This window comes from Notothenia rossii, assembly GCF_949606895.1.
Source record: "Notothenia rossii genome assembly, chromosome: 1".
Classification (NCBI taxonomy): Eukaryota; Metazoa; Chordata; class Actinopteri; order Perciformes; family Nototheniidae; genus Notothenia; species Notothenia rossii.
Genome location: NC_136912.1, coordinates 95,247,367 through 95,268,504, shown reverse-complemented (window position 1 = coordinate 95,268,504; position 21,138 = coordinate 95,247,367). Strand labels below are relative to the sequence as shown.

Here is a 21,138-nt window from a genome sequence, read left to right as displayed (position 1 = left end):
ATCTGACACGTTTCGCATTGAAGAAAAAAAAAACCGACCATCTGAACGAGGGAGGGGAGTTGTTACAACGCAATTTCCCGATTATTTGAGAAGAAAGTAAATAAAGTACATATAAGTGAGCAAATCACTGATATTGATGCAATCTAATCATTGATACATTTAATTCATAATCCTCATTCTGAAATCAGCCACCTGTACATGCCCCCTCCCCCCCTCCTAGGACACATGATCATTAGGCTATATTGTTACTCATATAATTGTAATAATAATTGTGTCATATATTACTCTCTTTTTGTCTAATCCCTCACACAGTTTTTCTTTTCTGTCTCCAAGTATATTTTGTCATGTTATTTGTCTTTACTTGTAAATTCACCGTACTGTCTTCTGTGACACTGTACTTGTATGCACTTGTCTTGTGACTCCGATATCACTAAATACAAATGTATTGACAGCTATCATACTGGAATAAGAAAAAGTAAAAGTATTCAATCATTTATGGCATTAATAATTCATTTATAATTCTTAACTGTGACTGGTTTTCATTTATTTAACATTAGAAATGTATTAGGGAGGGATGGTTGCTTCATTTTGTGTTCTGCGCATGCGCCTGTCAGGACTTCCGGCGATTTGTTTGCTTTCAATGTTGGTAAAGATATGCGACTTTGAATGTAATTCCAGTTTATTATTTGATACATACTTGGTGTCGTGGCACACTTTTCTCTTTCCTGCTTTATTTTTTAATCACGTAATTAGAGTAAAAAAAAGAAGCAAAGGAGGTGATTATTACGTATTTTCCGGTACTCGATTGAACGTCACTTCCGGTAACATTCGCTCAACAAAAACGGATTGTATGTATTTTTTGAATCATGAACATATATAAACACAAACACTTTAGAAACACAGGTACACGGAGTAAACAACCATGTCTTAAAGCTCGTCCCGTTTTTTAAGTCCAATATTCATACTTAAATTGGGAAATGCTTTCTTTGCAGCAGCACGTTAACAAGTAGTGCACATCATTATAAATAGAAAAGTAGAATAAGCAATATAGAAATCTCAAGATAGAGTAGATATTAAATGTGTTTATAACACCTCTAAGGTCTGTGTTGGAGCTAAATATTGGTTTATGTTATAACCATCATCTAGCCATTTTTGTTATAGAATTATTTTAGTTGAAGTAAATATTGCATGTTTTTGGAAGGGCAAAGAATATTTTGGATACTTTTCATAATGTCTCAATAATATAAAGCCCCTTAGAGAATTGAGAATACACAGGTGATCTAATGACACGTTCCTAACCAGTCATTTATTAAATTCACAAAATGCTGAGAGGAGACTGTAATGCATTTCCTATAAACAATGCACAATTTAAAGAATCAGAATTCCCTCATTAGTCCCAGAGGGGAAATATAGTTGCAGCTAAGAGACACTGAAACTTAGTAAAGTAGACTCAGTAAAAAGTCATTAGAGTCCAGGTATAAAAAAAAAGGTAGCATCATCATTAAAGTATCTGTAGGATGATGTAATGAGAAGTATAGCTCGTTAACCAATCAGAGCACATCCTGCATGTTTTGGGCACAGGGTCTCTACACATGTTAATAAAAGACACCAGGCACAGGATTCAGTTCACTCTTTATTTCCACAAACACAGCCTTGATGTCTCTGAAGCTCAGCACCTGAGAAGAGAAGAGAGCAGTTAGAAGCAGCCTTCCTCCAGAGCACAGATCAGAGAGTCTGCTCTGTATCAGAAAACAGTTCTCTTTCACTCTGACTCAGAGAGATTCCCAATGTTTCAACAGATCATCAGCTACAGCTTTCAGAGACGTGCAGGTATCAGAGAGCTTCACCTGGAGAGGCTGATCCCAGAGCAGATCCTGGTCCTGAAGGGGAGGGGCTTCACCTGATGAGAGGCTGATCCCAGAGCAGATCCTGAAGGGGCAGGGCTTCACCTGATGAGGCTGAACCCAGAGCAGATCCTGGTCCTGAAGGGGCGGGGCTTCAACTGATGAGGCTGATCCCAGAGCAGATCCTGAAGGGGAGTGGCTTCAACTGATGTGAGGCTGACCCCAGAGCAGATCCTGAAGGGGAGGGGCTTCACCTGATGAGAGGCTGATCCCAGAGCAGATCCTGGAGGGGAGGGGCTTCACCTGATGAGAGGCTGATCCCAGAGCAGATCCTGGTCCTGAAGGGGAGGGGCTTCACCTGATGAGAGGCTGATCCCAGAGCAGATCCTGGAGGGGCTTCTTTGGACAGAAACACAAACTCTCATTAGAACTAAAGGTAGAGACTCAGCAGAGGCGTTGGGAGCGCACACAGCCTCAGAACATAATGGAACGGTAGGGGTATAATCACGAGAGATCATTTGGCAGAATCTTTTCATCACAGGTAGTGTTCATAGAAACTCTGATCACTCCTGATGAGACGCACCTTAGCTTCAAGTCCTCAAACGTCCCGTGTTCAGTCTGACAGAGGAGGGTCTTTCCTGGAGGAGAAGGGACACAGTCTTATTTAAAAACTACATTTATATGAGAGCAGTGACAGAAAAGCAGCTACAACTAAATGTTCAGTGAGCACACAGCCTCAGAACATAATGGAACGGTAGGGGTATAATCATTAGAGATCATTTGGCAGAATCTTTTCATCACAGGTAGTGTTTCATTAACACCACACACACTCTCTGATAACACTCTCCTGATGAGACCCACCTTCATGTCCTCAAGTGTCCCATGTTCAGTCTGACAGGCTCTTTCCTGAGGAGAAGGACATCACATCTTATTAGTCAGCAACAGGTTGATTGGGTTAATATATTAATTTGAATAGAGTAATTCAAAGTGATTGTGGTTCTCTCCTCTGGGTTCTCAGTCAGATTGTTCCACATTGTAGTTCAGGTCAGACATTTGTAAACATCACTGAACCCTCAGTCTTTCTAAAGTCTCAGGAGAGGATCAGATTCTCACCTGAAGTCCCTCTGAACAACTGATCGATCCTCAGTTGATCAATCCTCACAGCTGATCGATCCTCACAGCTGATCGATCCTCACAGCTGATCGATCCTCACAGCTGATCGATCCTCACAGCTGATTGATCTGAAAACAGAAGAGTTGTGTAAGTTAACCCAGAATAAAAAGCCCGTTTGTTTCCCTGAAGCGAACTCAGATCAGATTAAATGCTAATTTTCCTCAACAGGATCAGAGACCTGATTCATGTTCATCACATCTGAGTCATGTTAGCGGCTAAATGCTAATCTGTGATGCTCACCAGGAACACAGGAGGCCTGAAGGTGGGAGTCCTGGACAGCAGGGGGTCTTCATGTCTGAATTAAACAGAGAGGGGTCTCATTATCACAGAGAGAGAAACACCTGAGGCTCAGCAGAACTACAGCTGATACATCAGCTAGGAGCGAAAGACAAATGCTCTTGTTCTTCATGTTTCATCTGCTGAACTATGCTCTCATCACGGTGTCAGACATCTTTCAACTCTGCTGTTCCTCCACTTAACTCACCTTCACATGGAGTGCTGCCTCCGTCTGCTTTCTGTCAATCAAGAGAGAGGAAGTGTTAGCAAGTGCTTCAGGAGTCCAGTGTCCTCCATGTCTTCCAGGCCGACACTCAGCTAGGAGCGAAAGACAAATGCTCTTGTTCTTCATGTTTCATCTGCTGAACTATGCTCTCATCACGGTGTCAGACATTACAGCTTTATTTCAGTCTCTAGCTCACCTTAGTTGCTCCTTTTGTCCTCCCAGTACTTCATGCATCATCACGACTTCCTGCTCCTGGAAAATGAGACTTGTATTAGAAGAAGATCTAGAAACTGAGAGTCCTTGATGAGCAGAGAGGCCGACACTCAGCTAGGAGCGAAAGACAAATGCTCTTGTTCTTCATGTTTCATCTGCTGAACTATGCTCTCATCACGGTGTCAGAGCTTTATTAATGCTGCTTCAAGCAGAATATCTAACTCACCTGTCACTGAGTCCAGGGTCATGAGGAGAGGAGGGTCAGAGGACCAGCTGCAAGAGAGAGGACTCACTTTAGAAAAGGCATGTTTCAATAAAGAGGCGTCTGTTCATCTGCACGCATCAGATACAAGTCTTCTTTCACTCTGACTCAGAGAGATTCCCAATGTTTTGTTACAAGATCATCATTTACAGATTCATTTCAAGGATGCTAGAGACATGATGGATGCCTCACCTGATCTGGAGGTCACCTGGAGGTCAGAGGTCACCTGGAGGTCATCTCCTGCAGGAACACAGAGTCAAATGAGCTCCACCTCTAATATTCAGAGTGTTTTATTCTGGCTGTGTGAGCCTCAGATAAATCAACTGGTGGGTTGGAGGTATCGTCATCCAGGTAGTCGAGAGTAGCAAATGCTGTCATCACAGACGAGAGAGAGAGGAAGGCTTTAAGAAACTCTGAGGCTCACCTTGTTTCAGCTTCACATGTTGCTTCGTGTAACGTCAGAGGTCCAACTCGGTGTCCTGCAGCCATGCCCTCTCTGGCCCTAAGTCCAAGAGGCCGGTCTATATGAAGGGCCGGCGGCGAGTATGTGTTGGGCAGTCCGTTCAGCTTCACATGTTGCTTCATGTCTCTGAGACCTGTGGACACAAACCCTCGTTAGCTCCACAACATGGAGACAAAGACACTATATAGCTTTAAATGGAAGTGTCAGCGTATGGTTTCTCAGATATCACATCTGTCCACTACTCTTATACTAAATCATCACAAACTTCCACTTCAAATCTGTAGTTTCTTCATTCAGCAGATAGAGTAACTCACAGCAGAGGATCTGAGGAGGGTCCCAGCTCAGAGTCTTCTTCTTCCACCTGAACAACATCAAGAACTAGCATTAAAAACACATCTGGAAAAACTGCTTCACTTTAGTGATCAGTGAAATAGCACACTGCTAACGTTAGCATGCCATCAGTTAAACTTCAGCCATTAAGTTTCAGAAATCACTTCTGTCCACTACTCTTATATAATGAAACATCACCAGTTTAACAATCAGAGCAGAGGTGGAGAAGTACTCTGATCTAGTACTGAGTAGAAGTACTCTGATCTAGTACTTGAGTAAAAGTAGAAGTACTCTGATCTAGTACTGAGGAGAAGTACTCTGATCTAGTACTGAGTAGAAGTAGAAGTACTCAGACCGTGTACTTGAGTAAAAGTAAAAGTACTCTGATCTTGGTAACTTTCCACCTCTGATCAAAATGAAGTCATTTCCATTTCCTCACCATTTAATGCCCAGATCCATTCTGCAGAGATCCTGTCCTGAGGCCTGCACCCAGAAGAGGGAGATATTAAAATCATGCATTTAGTTTAACCTGCAACACATCTAAGTCTGTTAACTCCTGCACATGCAGCAGCTAGTTAGCTCATGCTCTGAGCAGCTAGCTCTAAAACAGAAAGTTTAAGTTGTTCCCGTGCAGTCAGAGCGGTTGGCATTCTACACAAATATTCAGTTGTCCCTACCAACATTTAAATCATCATATATACACGGGAAAGCTGCAGAGAGGAGACTACAAGTGGATACACAGAGATGATAGCAATACATTTCACCCTCACTGACATGAAGGTATACAAAACATTACATTCTGAGTGACCAGTTCATAATGCCCTCAGTTTTGAATTAATGAAATGAACCATGATGTTCATGTTCCTTTTTAACGATGTATTGGAATAATTGTCCATGAAAGCTAAAACAAAAAAGTTTGTTCTAATTATTTATCCAGAATCTGCACATTAAGGCATTAAATAAACGTGTTGGAGTTAAAGTACAGTATTTACCTCTGAACTAGTGGGGTGTAAGTTTGAAGTAGCAACATTGTAAATACTCAAAGTACAAGTAGCTCAAAGTGTACTTCAGTACATCTGGTTATAATGAAGGCCTTTCTGTTTCCTCACCATAATGTTCAGCTCCATTTTGTAGAGATCCTGTCGCAAGGCCTGCAACCAGAGGAGATACACATTTTAATATTGATCTTAAAATCATGCATTTAGTTACAAACTGGCTGAAACACCTCCAAGCATGTAAACTCCTGCACACGCAGCAGCTAGTTAGCACATGTAGCAGCTTAGAGCTAGCTCTAAAACAGAATAGTTTAACTTGTTCCCGTGCAGTCAGAGCGGTTGGCATTCTCCACAAATATTCAGTTGTCCCTACCAACATTTTAAATCATCATACACGGGAAACCTGTAGCAAGGGGACTTTAAGAGACATTAGCATATGAGCTAATCAACAACATTAGCTCATATGCTAATTAGCATCAAACACGTGGGAGACAGAGGCCTGCCTGAAAAATAAAACATGAATATATTTCTTAATTATAACGAGGATTAAGATCAAAGAGAGCAGTATTTCTCACCTCCTGTTGGCTCCTCTCTGGCTCTGGTTCTCTCTCATCTCAGATATTATCGTGATTGTTTCTTCTTCTATAGTTTTATAGCAGATGGGAAACAGCTTTCAGGAGCATTTACCGCCACCTTCTGAAATGGAGTGGGTCAGCTCGGTGTTAATCTAAAAATTCTTAATATAATTCCTTTTTTAAAAGCCTAAACACTGCCATGTATGCTACATCCCCTGAACTCCTTCTCAACTATATTTAATTATGTTCAGTGCTTCCTTTAGTAGCCTAATACACGTTCTTGATGATATTTGAGACATTGCAGAAAAATGTGCTCCACTGTTTCAAAATGACCACAATGCTCACATTTACCTGTTGCATGTTCTTTCATAACTAATAAAGTGTTATTTAATATTTAGCCCTGTGTGACCAAATCTCATTCTGGAAATGTCGTCCTCCTCTCCTTTACTTCTCTTGTTTCTCCAACTTTCTTTTGAACATTATAAAGATGTCTGCCCTGAACTCCTCGGTCCCATTCGTCCTGCCATTTGTGTTTAAATTGGGATTTGATGTTTCTTTGATTTCCTCCTCTCCTTCAGGGTTTTTGTTCTCCAGGTGAAGTGGTCTCACCTGAGGACTCATTCAAACCTTTAGTTAACCAGGTGGTCCCATTGAGATCATCGAGGGAGATGTCCAACATGGCAGCAAGTACAACATGAACATAAAACAACAGATAACACAAAAGGACATCGTATTTACAGGGCTACATTTACATACCTAGCGACATTGACAAGTAGGCCTACCAACAGTATCAAGTATCATTGCTCCTATCCGAGCTTTAACAACATGCAGTGGATCCAATTTGCTCAGTTTCAAATCGTTTTGAAGACTGTTCCAAGTTAGAGGAGCTGCACACATAATAGCTTTCGTACCCAAGTCAGTCCTTGCACTTGGCACATGTAATAAAACCACATCATGTGATCTCAGGCAATAGCTACCTGCAACTGTCTGTGTGCTCAGAGAGCAGATGCACGATGGGAGTTTACCCACACTTTGCATATTTGTTTGCTAGTTCATTTCCTTCAGACTCCTTTCTTCAGGGTTCTTGTTCTGGACCAGGTAGAGGGAGCTGGACTAAACTTTAAAGGACTCCTTCAGACCAGCTGATCAATCACAGCATCGATCAGCTGATGGTCAGGAGGGCGGGGTCTCTAACCCTCATCTGGAGAGAGCAATCAATTAACCACCTGTTATTCAGTTTCCTTCACCAATGTTCTATCGTTTGTGGCGGTAAATGCACCTTATAGCTGTTTGCCAACCGCCATTAAACCAGAAGAAGAAGAAGAAGAAGAAGAAGAAGAAGAAGAAGAAGAAGAAGAAGAAGTATGAAATATGAAATAATTAAATATTAAACTCATCATTTTGGCTCCTTTATATTTTATCAGGCAACATAAATGCATTTTTTCCAAATCGTGCATCCTCAACTGAAAACGATTAACAGCCATGTTAATTATAACGTGTTAAAAATCATGCTTTTAGGGGAAAAGAGCCTCTAAATATATGTATAATTTACACTTATCACACAATCTTTCACCTTTAGTTTCTCGCCTTAGTTTGATTTATTTTTAAAGAGCTGGGCGATATTATCTATGATGGGAAATACGATTAGATATCGTCTTAGAATATCATTGTATTGCATAATTGTCTTTTACTCGATTTAAGGCAGCTTACAAGCAAGCGATGTCATTTTATCATTTGTATTATTTGTTTTTAAACTCTGGTCTTTACCCAATAAGTTATTATATGATCACACTAGTTATATAATTTATCAATCATCTTATTGAGTACATATTTGATAAAAGCACCTATAGTCAACAATACAATATTAATATCGAGTATTTAATTCAATATATTAAATATTTGATGTTTTCCATATCACTCAGCTCCTTATACAAATACACTCAATGACACCAACGGCCAGTAGGGGCGCTAGCAGTTTGAACTGTTTTTCCCATCAGCCACTGCGACATCTCCCTATAAAATCAGTCCGCGCCCTCAGTCAGTCCTCATTCCTCCGCTACTGACAAGGTAACTACATCTACAGCCTAGAAATATATTTCATTCGGTTTTTTAGCTCACTTTTTGTATTGATATTTATCTACTTGAACAGATATAGACAAACTATTTCAATGTATTATTGATTTGATGTTTTATATGTCGGTAAAATGTCTCCTATATGGGAATAATTCGCCTTTTACAAGCAGCTAGGCCTCTCCCACGTGTAAGGAGCTAATTAGCATATGAGCTAATCTTGACTTTTAATCCACTTGAAGTCACCTCTCTGCAGCTTTCCCGTGTATATATGATGATTTAAAATGTTGGTAGGGACAACTGAATATTTGTGTAGAATGCCAACCTCTCTGACTGCACGGGAACAAGTTAAACTATTCTGTTTTAGAGCTAGCTGCTACATGTGCTAATAGCTGCTGCGTGTGCAGGAGTTAACATGCTTGGAGGTGTTGCAGCCAGTTTGTAACTAAATGCATGATTTTTAAGATGTATTAATGTTTATTTCCTCTGGTTGCAGGCCTTGCAACAGGATCTCTACAAAATGGAGCTGATCATTAAATGGTGAGGAAACGGCAATGACTTCATTATAACGAGATGTTCTGAAGTACACTTTGAGCTACTTGTACTTGAGTATTCACATTTTTGCTACTTCATACCTAAACCCCACTAGTTCTGGGGTAAATAGCCTACTGTACTTTAAGTCCAATAGGTTTATTTAATGCCTAAATGTACAGATTATGGATAAATAATCAGAATAAACTTCTTCTCTTTTTTTACTTTCATGGACAATTATTCCTATACATCGTTGAAAAGGCACATGAACCCCATGGTTCATTTCAAAACTGAGGGCATTATGAACTGAACTGTTCACTCAGAATGTAAGGTTTTGTATACCTTCATGTCAGCTAGGGTGAAACGTATTTATATCATCTCTGTGTATCCACTTGTAGTCACCTCTGCAGCTTTCCCGTGTATATATGATGATTTAAAATGTTGGTAGGGACAACTGAATATTTGTGTAGAATGCCAACCGCTCTGACTGCACGGGAACAACTTAAACTTTCTGTTTAGAGCTAGCTGCTGCGTGTGAAGGAGTTAACAGACTTAGATGTGTTGCAGGTTAAACTAAATGCATGATTTTAATATCTCCCTCTTCTGGTTGCAGGCCTCAGGACAGGATCTCTGCAGAATGGATCTGGACATTAAATGGTGAGGAAACAGAAATGACTTCATTTTGATCAGAGGTGGAAAGTTACCTAGATCAGAGTACTTCTCCACCTCTGCTCTGATTGTTAAACTGGTGATGTTTCATTATATAAGAGTAGTGGACAGAAGTGATTTCTGAAACTTAATGGCTGAAGTTTAACTGATGGCATGCTAACGTTAGCAGTGTGCTATTTCACTGATCACTAAAGTGAAGCAGTTTTTCCAGATGTGTTTTTAATCTGAGTTCTTGATGTTGTTCAGGTGGAAGAAGAAGAGTCTGAGCTGGGACCCTCCTCAGATCCTCTGCTGTGAGTTACTCTATCTGCTGAATGAAGAAACTACAGATTTGAAGTGGAAGTTTGTGATGATTTAGTATAAGAGTAGTGGACAGATGTGATATCTGAGAAACCATACGCTGACACTTCCATTTAAAGCTATATAGTGTCTTTGTCTCCATGTTGTGGAGCTAACGAGGGTTTGTGTCCACAGGTCTCAGAGACATGAAGCAACATGTGAAGCTGAACAGACTGCCCAACACATACTCGCCGCCGGCCCTTCATATAGACCGGCCTCTTGGACTTAGGGCCAGAGAGGGCATGGCTGCAGGACACCGAGTTGGACCTCTGACGTTACACGAAGCAACATGTGAAGCTGAAACAAGGTGAGCCTCAGAGTTTCTTAAAGCCTTCCTCTCTCTCGTCTGTGATGACAGCATTTGCTACTCTCGACTACCTGGATGACGATACCTCCAACCCACCAGTTGATTTATCTGAGGCTCACACAGCCAGAATAAAACACTCTGAATATTAGAGGTGGAGCTCATTTGACTCTGTGTTCCTGCAGGAGATGACCTCCAGGTGACCTCTGACCTCCAGGTGACCTCCAGATCAGGTGAGGCATCCATCATGTCTCTAGCATCCTTGAAATGAATCTGTAAATGATGATCTTGTAACAAAACATTGGGAATCTCTCTGAGTCAGAGTGAAAGAAGACTTGTATCTGATGCGTGCAGATGAACAGACGCCTCTTTATTGAAACATGCCTTTTCTAAAGTGAGTCCTCTCTCTTGCAGCTGGTCCTCTGACCCTCCTCTCCTCATGACCCTGGACTCAGTGACAGGTGAGTTAGATATTGTGCTTGAAGCAGCATTAATAAAGCTCTCTGACACCGTGATGAGAGCATAGTTCAGCAGATGAAACATGAAGAACAAGAGCATTTGTCTTTCGCTCCTAGCTGAGTGTCGGCCTCTCTGCTCATCAAGGACTCTTAGTTTCTAGAGCTTCTTCTAATACAAGTCTCATTTTCCAGGAGCAGGAAGTCGTGATGATGCATGAAGTACTGGGAGGACAAAAGGAGCAACTAAGGTGAGCTAGAGACTGAAATAAAGCTGTAATGTCTGACACCGTGATGAGAGCATAGTTCAGCAGATGAAACATGAAGAACAAGAGCATTTGTCTTTCGCTCCTAGCTGAGTGTCGGCCTGGAAGACATGGAGGACACTGGACTCCTGAAGCACTTGCTAACACTTCCTCTCTCTTGATTGACAGAAAGCAGACGGAGGCAACACTCCATGTGAAGGTGAGTTAAATGGAGGAACAGCAGAGTTGAAAGATGTCTGACACCGTGATGAGAGCATAGTTCAGCAGATGAAACATGAAGAACAAGAGCATTTGTCTTTCGCTCCTAGCTGATGTATCAGCTGTAGTTCTGCTGAGCCTCAGGTGTTTCTCTCTCTGTGATAATGAGACCCCTCTCTGTTTAATTCAGACATGAAGACCCCCTGCTGTCCAGGACTCCCACCTTCAGGCCTCCTGTGTTCCTGGTGAGCATCACAGATTAGCATTTAGCCGCTAACATGACTCAGATGTGATGAACATGAATCAGGTCTCTGATCCTGTTGAGGAAAATTAGCATTTAATCTGATCTGAGTTTGCTTCAGGGAAACAAACGGGCTTTTTATTCTGGGTTAACTTACACAACTCTTCTGTTTTCAGATCAATCAGCTGTGAGGATCGATCAGCTGTGAGGATCGATCAGCTGTGAGGATCGATCAACTGAGGATCGATCAGCTGTGAGGATTGATCAGCTGTGAGGATTGATCAGCTGTGAGGATTGATCAGCTGTGAGGATTGATCAGCTGTGAGGATCGATCAGCTGTGAGGATCGATCAGCTGTGAGGATCGATCAGCTGGTCAGAGGGACTTCAGGTGAGAATCTGATCCTCTCCTGAGACTTTAGAAAGACTGAGGGTTCAGTGATGTTTACAAATGTCTGACCTGAATTACAATGTGGAACAATCTGTGACTGAGAACCCAGAGGAGAGAACCACAATCACTTTGAATGTTGCTGACTAATAAGATGTGATGTCCTTCTCCTCAGGAAAGAGCCTGTCAGACTGAACATGGGACACTTGAGGACATGAAGGTGGGTCTCATCAGGAGTGTGTTATCAGAGTGTGTGTGTGGTGTTAATGAAACACTACCTGTGATGAAAAGATTCTGCCAAATGATCTCTCGTGATTATACCCCTACCGTTCCATTATTTTCTGAGGCTGTGTGCGCACTGAACATTTAGTTGTAGCTGCTTTTCTGTCACTGCTCTCATATAAATGTAGTTTTTAAATAAGACTGTGTCCCTTCTCCTCCAGGAAAGACCCTCCTCTGTCAGACTGAACACGGGACGTTTGAGGACTTGAAGCTAAGGTGCGTCTCATCAGGAGTGATCAGAGTTTCTATGAACACTACCTGTGATGAAAAGATTCTGCCAAATGATCTCTCGTGATTATACCCCTACCGTTCCATTATGTTCTGAGGCTGTGTGCGCTCCAACGCCTCTGCTGAGTCTCTACCTTTAGTTCTAATGAGAATTTGTGTTTCTGTCCAAAGAAGCCCCTCCAGGATCTGCTCTGGGATCAGCCTCTCATCAGGTGAAGCCCCTCCCCTTCAGGACCAGGATCTGCTCTGGGATCAGCCTCTCCAGGTGAAGCTCTCTCTGATACCTGCACGTCTCTGAAAGCTGTAGCTGATGATCTGTTGAAACATTGGGAATCTCTCTGAGTCAGAGTGAAAGAGAACTGTTTTCTGATACAGAGCAGACTCTCTGATCTGTGCTCTGGAGGAAGGCTGCTTCTAACTGCTCTCTTCTCTTCTCAGGTGCTGAGCTTCAGAGACATCAAGGCTGTGTTTGTGGAAATAAAGAGTGAACTGAATCCTGTGCCTGTTGTCTTTTATTAACACGTGTAGAGACCCTGTGCCCAAAACATGCGGGGTCTTAAATTTGTTAATCTGAATTTAAGGTCTCAAATATGACCCAAAAAAATAAGAGAGGTCTTAAATATGATTTAGAAGGTCTTAAAAATGATGGGATTTGAAAGGTACTTCTGTGTTGCTATCTCGTCTAAAATGTGTTTTGGGAAAATGTAGTAACCAGTACGGTAATAGCCTTTCAGTTCCCCCCAACAATTTCTATTGAAATAAATCAACATGGAACCAGTAATCACTGACTTTGTTTCCCCCGGCCCCTTATCGGAGAACACCCAGCTAGTAACCTAGCAACCAAGCTTCAGCTAGGCAGTCACAAACTCATGTCTCTTCGAATCTACTTACAAATAAATATGGGGAAGTGTAAGTTCAACCGTATTTGGTTGGAAAACATCTAATTTAGTGTTTGGTTGAAACCAGTGGAGGGGAACGTGTTTGAAGCCCGCTGCACCTTTTGCAAAATAAATTAGCGTGTGTTTTGCTAATGTAGTGTTGGCTAGTGCAGCGTTAGCTAGTGCAGCAGCTCCCGCAACAACACCGGGGGACCTCCGGCAACGTTTGGGTCTACGTCGTCAACCCTAAAAGCGGAGGTGATGCTAAATACAGTAGTTAAACACCAATCATACAACGGCAACAATGAAAGATTGTAGCCAAGGCAGCAGAGCTCTGAATATAGCTATTGTTACTCACACACACGGGCTGCTCGATTATGGCAAAACATATTCGCGATTATATTTGGTCAATAATTGATATCACGATTATTAAATTTGAACAGTATCTTAACTGTTTACCCTGAATGTAAAACTGAAACCAATACTAAATTAAATAACTTACATATTTAAATAAATATCAAAATAATAAATACCAATAAACAAGATCAACAAATGTTTTGGAGCGCACTTCCACAAGCTACTAAAAATAAATAAATATGATAAAAATAAATGAGACTAAAATGAATTAGATCAAATGTGTCTTAGTGCACTGTCACAACCTAGCAAAGCTAAATAATAATTTTTCTTCGATTATGTTTTTGTAATTGTGGCAGGTCAAAATCGTAATTGCGATTTTAAAATATGATTAATTGCACAGCCCTAACACGCACCCAGAGACACACACACTTTTTGGCACAGTTCTGTGCTGTTATGTTCAGTCATTGTTCTTATGTTGAACATGAATTAATTTACTTTGTAAGTAATTATGGGATGTATTTCTTCTTTCATAGCAATTTTCCTTCATACTTTCTTGCCGTGAAATAGGTCTTAAATTATATTCAAAGTGATCTTAAAAAATCTTAAATTTGAGTTGGCGAACCCTGTAAATATGATTTAGAAGGTCTTAAGATCGGATTTGAAAGGTACTTCTGTGTTGTGCGTCTAAAATGTGTTTTGGGGAAATTGCCAGGCTGCAAAGTAACCAGTACGGTAATCGTTTTTCAGTTCCCACTAACAATTTGTACTGAAATAAATCAACATGGAACCAGTAATCACTAAGTTTGTTTCCCCCGTTCCCTTATCGGAGAACACCCAGCTAGTAACCTAGCAACCAAGCTTCAGCTAGGCAGTCACAAACTCATGTCTCTTCGCATCTACTTACAAATAAATATGGGGAAGTGTAAGTTCACTCGAATTGGGTTGGAAAACATCGAATTTAGTGCTTGGTTGAAACCAGTGGAGGGGAAAGTGTTGGAAGCCCGCTGCAACTTTTGCAAAAATAAATTAGCGTTTGTTTTGCTAATGCAGCTTTAGCTAATGTAGCAGCTCCCTCAACAACACCGGGCGACGTTTGGGTCTACGACGCCAACCCTAAAAGCGGAGGTGCTGTTGACACTAAATACCGTAGTTGAACAGCAACGATGAAAGATTGTAGCAGAGCTCTGAATATAGCTTGTAGTGCACTGTCACAACCTAGCAAAGCTAAACAAAAAAAATGTCAATTATGTTTTTGTAATTGTGGCAGGCCAAAATCGTAATTGCGATTAAAATACGATTAATTGCACAGCCCTAACACACACAAGCCACACTTTTGGGTTAACACAGTTCTGTGCTGTTATGTTCAGTCATTGTTCTTATGTTGAACATGAACACATTAAATTAGTAATTATGGGATGTATTTCTTCTTTCATAGCAATTATCCTTCATACTTTCTTGCCGTGAAATAGGTCTTAAATTCTATTCAAAGTGGTCTTAAAAAGTCTTAAAATTGAGTTGGCGAACCCTGCATGCAGTAGGCCTATGTGCTCTGATTGGTTAATGTGGTATACTTCTGATGCTACCTTTTTTTATACCTGGACTGTAATGACTTTTGACCAGGGCCGTGGGAAGTAGGGATGCTGAGTGTGCTGCAGCACCCCCTGGTGGAGGACAGGGGATCTGCACTTCCACAAGATTAAATACAAATATAATTTAAAAAAAAAAATGAATTTTCAGCCTTGACGTAACAACATTCATAATTAAGTAAAGATAACACCCTTTTCACCCCAGTTATATTTTCCATTTGCCCCGTACGATGGATGAAAGTGGGGAATGTTGGCTTATCAGGCGCCCGCAGCTCACAGCTAGCGTGAGAGAGAGATAGATAGATAGAGAGAGGGGGTGCACTACCGGCGGGGAATGTTGTTAGCTTCTGCTGCGCTAACGGATATAAGAAGCTGTTTCTACAATAATGTGGAGGGAGAGTTCTGTCCTGTCAGACTGAGAGGCTCAGTGAGGTAAAGGACTCTGAGTGTTTAGTTCACTTTAGTCTAAGTTATCTCAGTGGTTCTCAAACGTTTTGATCACAATTTATGTAAACAAATATTTCCAAGGCACACCTTTATAATTATTAGGATAAATAAAAACAGGTTTGAAATCATTCCAATGTATACTATAGGACAGTAAACCAGAAATATTGTTTAAAACTGGAGAGATTTAAAAATATGCATAAATAAATAAATGTTAACTGATAAGATATAAATGAACCACAAAAATAAAACAAGTTAGCCTACATTTATTTGTTATTGGCTATGGTAGGTTATCGGTTATGTTCACATACAAACCGATCTTTTTCACATGGGTGTTTAGAGTTGTATCCCCTCGATCAGTCTCTAGTAATTGGGCGCTCAAAGTGCACCAGATTGAAGCATTTTACTTTAAAATGTTAAAAACAATCTTCCCGGGGGGGCACCCCGGACCCCCCTAGAGGATGTGAAGTCCACCCCCCAATTAAAACATGTTCAATGTTCATGCAATACTAAATAGTATACATTTGAAGCCTTTTTATATAAGCTGTCCACCATGTCAATATGTTTCTCTGTTTGTAGCTTTTGGAGAGGTTTTCCATTGCCAGCTAAAATCTTGCCTATAGGGCAGCAAATTGGTCAAACCCGGCCCTGGTGTCATCCCCACCGCACCCCCCATTTGAAACATGTTCCCACGGCTATGCTTTTGACTGAGTCCACTTCACTAAGTTCCAGTGTCTCTTAGCTGTCACTATATTTCCCCTCTGGGACTAATGAGGGATACTGATTCTCCAAAAAGAGACTTCACATGATGGAGTTTTCCTTCAAAATGAAGGTTGCATCGTTTATACTAAATGCATTACAGAAAGTCTCCTCAGCATTTTATGAATTTAATAATTGACTTAAAATAAAAGTTTAATTAGATAGTGTGTTCGCACTTCTCTAAGGGGCTTTATATTAACTCGGTGTCGGTGCACACATCATCCATTCAAGTGAACCTTCATGGCAGAGATGTGGGATATAGAGCTAGTGGGAAACCATTTAGCATAAGGTCTCTAAATGTTATTTACAGGGTTCCCACGGGGTCTTAAGTCTTACATTTGATAATCAGAATGTAAGGCCTTAAAAAGTCTTTAATATGATAAAAAAAAAAGGTTTTAAATATGATTTAACCACCACTCTATTCCGCCCCTTGAGCTGGGTTCCTAAATATCTACAGACTCCACAAATGCTGTGCACCTTTGTCCAGGGCCCATGTCATGCTTTTCCGGTTATCACCGTCCCCTTGTGTGTTATGAAGGTTTTTCTGCATGTAAACGGTCTGCAGAGTGACAAACCCTCAAAGTACACCCTGTAGTGAGTAAAACTCTAACACTCAGGGTTCTTACGGTCATTAAAAACCTGGAAGAGTCATGGAAATAAAAAATGCTAATTCCAGGCCCTGGAAAAGTTATGGAAAACTATATTTTTCCAAAAGTTTTGGAAAAGTCATGGAAATGTAACTAAAGTTGCATCAAATATAATTTATATTTTAGCTAATCGCTGAAATAGTAATACTATAATGATAATAAATACTGTATGGTATAGTAAAGAAATGTAAAATGGCATTTAACTGACGAGGTGTTTTGCTGGTGAGAGATTTGAGTTGCTTTAGCGTGTAGAAGCTAGTAAGCCTACTGGATTTGTTTCAGAGGCACAACATGTTTCATATGCAGACCCTATTTCCCTGAGAGTGAATACACATACTATACAGAGATGCTGTTTGAGAAACCAATGAGAGTCTGGAACATTGGACAACGTGAATCTATTCTAGTAGACCTCAACAATGGAATCATGATCAGTAGAAATGGCCATGACATGGGACCTTAAGAAATGACTAATTGCTGTCTGTATTGTGTATTGACCATTAGGTTGTTGCTCATTCTAACATCCATGTTGAGACCCAGAACGGTATGGTTTCCTTGATAAGGGCCCACTAGGACTAAATAATCTCCAAAGGTCTGAACACGGCTAAGGTCGATGTGACTGATGTTGCACTCTGACCTGTGAGGTAACCACAAAATATATCCCTGAACACACCAGTGAAATATTTATATTGTCTAGCATCTCAGTGAGGTGGTAGATCATTTGAAGTCAAGTGTTTTAGATCCCATTTGATCCATAAAGGACAATGAAGTCTTGCAACTGTCCAAGAACTGCCAGGCCCGTTAGTGACCTGCAGCTGTTCTGATGGCTCGTGGTGAACATTCTAGCAAGTATAGAGGTTATACGTATAGCTATGTTCGGACTACACAACATTTCACACCATTTGTGTCACGTATTGACTTTTGTGTACTTCTGTACAGGTATTTGCTTAAGAGTAGTTTTATGCATTTTAAGATGTAGTTCTCCAGCTGATTTTGAGAATGGGACATCAGGGCTGTTTTGGCTAGCCACATTACAAACAATTAGCTTTGAAAATGCAAAGAAAAGTCAGCCTACCAAGTGTATGTAGTTCTACACTTGACACAATGAAAAGACTGAAGCAATTATAGACCTTGAGCACCACAGCCTGATGTACCTGCTGCACCAGAAGACAGCTTCCTTCAGAACCATCAATACAGGTTTACCATGTCCCACGCACTGCTGCCACTAACACCATCAGTACCAGATGTGGAACAACAGTCCAGAAGGTACCAGGACCTGTTTAGATGTAGCACCTCCTTTAAGACACTCAACTTTTAGACTCACAAATCAGACCGGACAACAGAGTGGATGCTAGAGCATTTATTTGAATATGTGTACAGGATAAAAACATTCATAGACATTTCAGTTGTTTATACGGGACAATCATCTCCTGTAGATAAGGTAGGCAATTCCTTTAGGACATTTAAACCCAATGTTTAAGTCCTGTTCACAGCCTCAGTGCTGGACCATGGGGGGCGGCAGGTGGACTGACGCCATCACACTGAAACAAAGCACAGTATCAGCAGACAGCCTGCAGAAATAGTTGAATGTAAAACATTACAAAAGTTTGTATCAGGTCTTAAGTCAGGCTCTAGTAAATGGTTTTCACTGAGTCTGTGCCAAAGTCCGGATCTTTCTCTTCCAATGTTAAAATTCGACAGCAGAGATGAAGGCTCTGCCATGAGAGTACACACTGGTTTACAGTACACACACACACACACACACGCAGAGCTGCACTTACTATCCAGGCTTCGTCCAGTCCAAGTCAGGTCCTGCTGCTCCTCAGAGAAGACGAGTGTTAGTCAAAGCAGCTCAGTGCTGTCCTCTGCTGGCTCCACCAGCAACACAAAGGAAACAAGTCTTTAACTAACGATGGAAATTAGTTCACAAAGATCAATTTATCCAATTAAAATATAAAGCGTGCGAAGTACAGTGTGCTGCAGCGTGACCTTTGAGCCGTGTTTACTGCAATTTAGAGTTGTTATATCTGCATAGTTTACTTTTAAAATGGGACTTGAACAGCACCAGAGTGGCGTGTCAGTATGAGGGTGTGCGGCCCCGCACTAGGCCGGCCCTGCGTGGGTGCAGGACAGGCCACTCTCGTGGGGCCCGGCTCTGCAGCCGCTCAGCAGCAACAGCCTCTAAAACAGAGTCTGCACACAGAGCAGCACAGAGCCTTTCTCTGCCAGCACTGTAACACCGAAGCAGACACACAGCCTGTCAGCTGACTGAGTGCTGGGGGGTGAAGGGGGAGGGGGAGGCACCACGGGGGTCCTGCTTCAGAAGGGATGATGTATCAGTGTTTACCTGCAGTCCCAGAGGCAGCAGCTCCTTCCAAGAGCTGCCACTCAGACATGGTTGTAGGTCAGGATGTGGGCATGTCTGCAAGGGAAACATCAGTGTCACTTGGTGCCCAATGAAGAAGGCCACATTAGTGGAGAGATGATAGCAGCTCATTACTTTCGTTCTAAGAAAGGAGTCTGAGTTTAGAGTTAGTATGATTTCTGGAAGCATATGCCGATGGCAAATGAGCAGAGCTGCAAGTCCCGACTACACACGGCTGTGTTTTATGCATAGATATGTCCGTTAAGCTAAGGCGTGTTCAGTTTTTAAACCAACTAAAAAAAATTAACGTGTATATAAATAATAAGACATGGTCTCCACATTAACACAATTAAAGGATTAGCCTGCTTTACCACATTTCAATATTACTGATGATGCTTTAGCATAAACACGATGCACACTCAATGCATTTCCATTTAATCGGAACATTTGCAGAGCATGGTGAAGTTCAAGGCATACACACCTGCTTTGAGCCCACGGAGTGAGCGCTGTCATGTGATTTCCATCGTCAATATGCCTATAATGAGAAAACAGATTAAACACATAGTACACAAGATAAAGGCAGTATAACATGTTCAGCTACTTTACTCTCCACTCACTGAAACTGCAGCATTGATCTACCCTAATGATGTGAATTGGAACTTGCTCCACACTGAAACTCGACACCAGAGGGCGCAATCACCGGCAAACGGCTCTCCCAGACTTCAGTTTTTACCACAGTGCCCAAATAACTTCCATAGTATGCCATTTTTTTTATAGACATACAGAACACATGTAGGCCTATGCTTTCCTCAAATAATTAAACCTTACATTTAAAAAGAAAAAAGGTTTAATGTGCTGAGAAACTAGTTAGGCTACTATGCATATAATTACCTCCATACTTTTGAGAAAAACTAATTAATCCACAGAACTGACCGATTTTTACGACGTGTGCTTAAAGAGCAATTCAAAATGGAAACAAAACAAGCTGTTTTCGGCTACCATTAAAATAAAGCTCGTGTTTGACTGGAACACGTGTTCATGTTGTAACGTGGAGCCAACAGCAGTCCTTATTTAACTCACGTGCTTGTGTTTGCACTTTAGTGTGGCTTTTTAAAGCAGTCACATAACTAGCTCACAGAATATACAAGTTAATTGTTCACTCGCCAATAGCGGGAGTTATCTTTAAGGCTTTCTAAACCAATACGTGTTCAAGAAGTACTCACGTTAGCTCACACCAGCAGCACCGCAGCGTTCTTCAGACTGAGACACCGGACGCACGGAAGTCTCGGAGGGCTTGTGGGTTATGGCTAGAAAGGATCCGTCTTGTGTAAAACTCTCGCGAGAGTTTGGCTGAATGTCACATGGCTGAATGTTTACGTTTGGCAGGCAGCCTTTCAGTTCGTTAACATCAGTTGGCCACAGCAACTGATGATGAGAAGCTAAACTATCTATTAATTATGTCAATGACAGGGAGTGTGATGGTTGAAATAGGGTGTTAGCGGTCTTGCTGGTGTTCAAAGAAGAATGACAACACTGTAGATCACCAACACTATGGTTTATTTTTTATTCACAGGCAAGTCAACGTTGTCGCAGTAAAAGTCACAAGATAGCTCCTGGTGCAATAAAATGTTCCCTTGCAGTGTTTTACTATTATGTCAGATGTTTCTCTATTAATATTGCTGCTGCATTAATGTGTATGTTGCATCATGTTACTGCTGTAGATGTGTTTCCGAGCCGCTCCGATTACAACGAGAGTTACAACGAGAACGTGACGTCATA

General features: G+C 41.3%; 1 long non-coding RNA gene across 1 annotated transcript; it reads right to left on the bottom strand.

The window, feature by feature from the left end:
- Positions 1 to 18,339: 18,339 nt before the first annotated feature.
- LOC307030059 lies at positions 18,340 to 20,687 on the bottom strand. The gene is made up of 5 exons (XR_013805514.1): positions 20,583 to 20,687; positions 19,841 to 19,894; positions 19,342 to 19,416; positions 18,776 to 18,866; positions 18,340 to 18,535 (listed from the first exon to the last, which is right to left on the bottom strand). It is a non-coding gene; the product is annotated as an uncharacterized lncRNA (long non-coding RNA).
- Positions 20,688 to 21,138: the final 451 nt, after the last annotated feature.